Here is a 2,868-nt window from a genome sequence, read left to right on the forward strand (position 1 = left end):
CATGATGCCACCTGAATGAGAGATAGGGCACAGTGATGCCATGATGCCACCTGAATGAGAGATAGGGCACAGTGATGCCATGATGCCACCTGACATGAGAGATAGGGCACAGTGATGCCATGATGCCACCTGACATGAGAGATAGGGCGACAGGGTGACAGTGATGCCACCTGAATGAGAGATAGGGCACATAGTGACAAACAAACATTAATCATCTCATAAGAATCACTCATCTCCTGCACTGTAGTGGAAGCCAAAATCTCAAAGTCATTCAGACTAATTGCCATAAACATCTACTACCTCAGTATATACTGATTATTACACACACACACACACTCACTCTACTACCTCAGTATATACTGATTATTATAGAAGTATTGGGTGCTGTGTTGAGGTTATGCTAAAGGGTAACTGGGGCAGTTATGCTAAAGGATGAATGGGGTTACTTGGGGAGCGCCACCAGGGGCTTAATCATGGGAGTGTGTGTGTGTGTGTGTGTGTGTGTGTGTGTGTGTGTGTGTGTGGGGCGGGGGGGTAATAGGGTTGGATACCCCTCCAGGGGCTAACCTTAAGAGGATCCGCTACAGGTCTGTCCTGAAGAAATGGCTGTGTGCGCATGTGTGTGTAAGTCATAATGTTTCATCTCCTTTAACACATCAAATATTCATTGGCAGCCCGTAGTGAAATTTTAAAAAACATCAATTGCGGGAATTGATTTTCCGATAAAAATGAGTGGCTCGTTGTTTCGTGACTGCAATGGATCCGTTTTTTTTCCACCCAGCACAGAAATGAGAATCATCACATGGTAGCATCTAGACAACCACTCAACATGGCAGCCAATCACATGATAGCATCTAGACAACCACTCAACATGGCAGCCAATCACATGTTAGCATCTAGACCAGCTCTCAACATGGGGAAGGCCCAGTGTTCTGAAAGCCCGATATTCCAAAATCTCAATATTCCGAAAAATAGTCCCCCTGGCATAATTTTGAAATATTTCAAGTGGCACAAAACACACACAGCATTTAGTTTGCGCAGCGGAGTGGAGACGCTCACCGGGCTATCACGCATATAACTCTTCCTAGGCAATATTTGTTAACTTAGCCTACTCTGCTTTTGAATATGGGGTACCACTCGTGCGAAGGAAATCACCGGCAGATTGTCGCAGGACATTATGCAGATCTTGTCAAGCACTGACAAAGCATGCATGCGTTGGCTATCATAAAAGTATTTTTGTATCATCGCGATGCAAATGCCATGTGTGTATAATAATATTCTGAATTAAAGTTAATGCTTGTGAAATAAATGCATTTATATGTTTATGATTGTGTGAATCATTGGGATGTGCATGTGGGCTATAGTGGTTCATGTTGCTGTGCTGACAATTTCGGAACAGCGGGCTGTTGGAATAATGGGCTTTCGGAACATTGCCATGGAACCCTCAACATAGCAGCCAATCACATGTTAGCATCTAGACAAGCACTCAACATAGCAGCCAACAGCCAATCACATGTTAGCATCTAGACAAGCACTCATCATCGCAGCCAATCACATGTTAGCATCTAGACAACCACTCATCATCGCAGCCAATCACATGTTAGCATCTAGACAACCACTCATCATAGCAGCCAATTACATGTTAGCATCTACACAAGCACTCATCATAGCAGCCAATCACATGATAGCATCTAGACAAGCACTCATCATAGCAGCCAACAGCCAATCACATGTTAGCATCTAGACAAGCTCTCATCATAGCAGCCAATCACATATTTAAAACAAAGGACATAAGGTAACTGATGACCTCACCTCAGGTGTGTCCAGGTGATCTCAGCTCAGGTGTCTCAGCTGAGGCGGGAGACTTAAGATGACATGATGATGTCAGGTGTGTGTGTGTGTGTGTGTGTGTGTGTGTGTGTGAGAGAGAGAGATGGCAGTGTGTCAAGGACGGACCATGCTTTCTGGAAGGCATCATCGTGATATGATCAACAGTTGGGAGAGAGAGTGAGAGAGAGTATTCTAAACGACCAAGACTTATTTATTCACTGAGCTTTCTGGTAACCCTTCCCAGGTGTGCTCATTGAGTCTTACAGCTAGGCTAGCATGCTTAGCACACTCTCATTGAGTCCCACAGCAGGGCTAGCATGCTAGCACGCTCTCATTGAGTCCCACAGCAGGGCTAGCATGCTAGCACACTCTCGTTGAGTCCCACAGCAGGGCTAGCATGCTAGCACACTCTCATTGAGTCCTAGAGCTGGGCTAGCGCGCTAACACGCTCTCATTGAGTCCTACAGCTGGGCTAGCGTGCTAACACGCTCTCATTGAGTTCCACAGCAGGGCTAGCATGCTAACACGCTCTCATTGAGTCCTACAGCTGGGCTAGCATGCTAACACGCTCTCATTGAGTCATACAGCTGGGCTAGCATACTAGCACACTCTCATTTAGTCCTACAGCAGGGCTAGCACGCTCTCATTGAGTCATACAGCAGTGCTAGCATGCTCTCATTGAGTCTTACAGCAGTGCTTGCACGCGCTCATTGACTCATATTCCTCTGTCAGTGAAGCCATGTGGTGTGTAAACGCAGGGCTACTCCCCTTCTGCCAGCCTCCCAGCTCCTCTGAAGCAGCGCCTAATTAAGAAACCAAGGCAGAAAAATCAATCTAGGGGATGGGGGGGCGATCGATGGCCTTCACAGGGCCGCAGAGAGAAAGAGAGGGAGATAAAGGGAGGGAGGGAGGGAGGGAGCGAGAGATAGAGAGGTTCCTGTCTGGACTGCTTCAGGATACACACACACACATTAAAATAAAACAAACAGAAATAAACGCCACCGCTGAAAGTAAAAACATGACACGCTATTTAAGTGT

Source organism: Clupea harengus, chromosome 16 (assembly GCF_900700415.2).
Source record: "Clupea harengus chromosome 16, Ch_v2.0.2, whole genome shotgun sequence".
NCBI lineage: Eukaryota > Metazoa > Chordata > Actinopteri > Clupeiformes > Clupeidae > Clupea > Clupea harengus.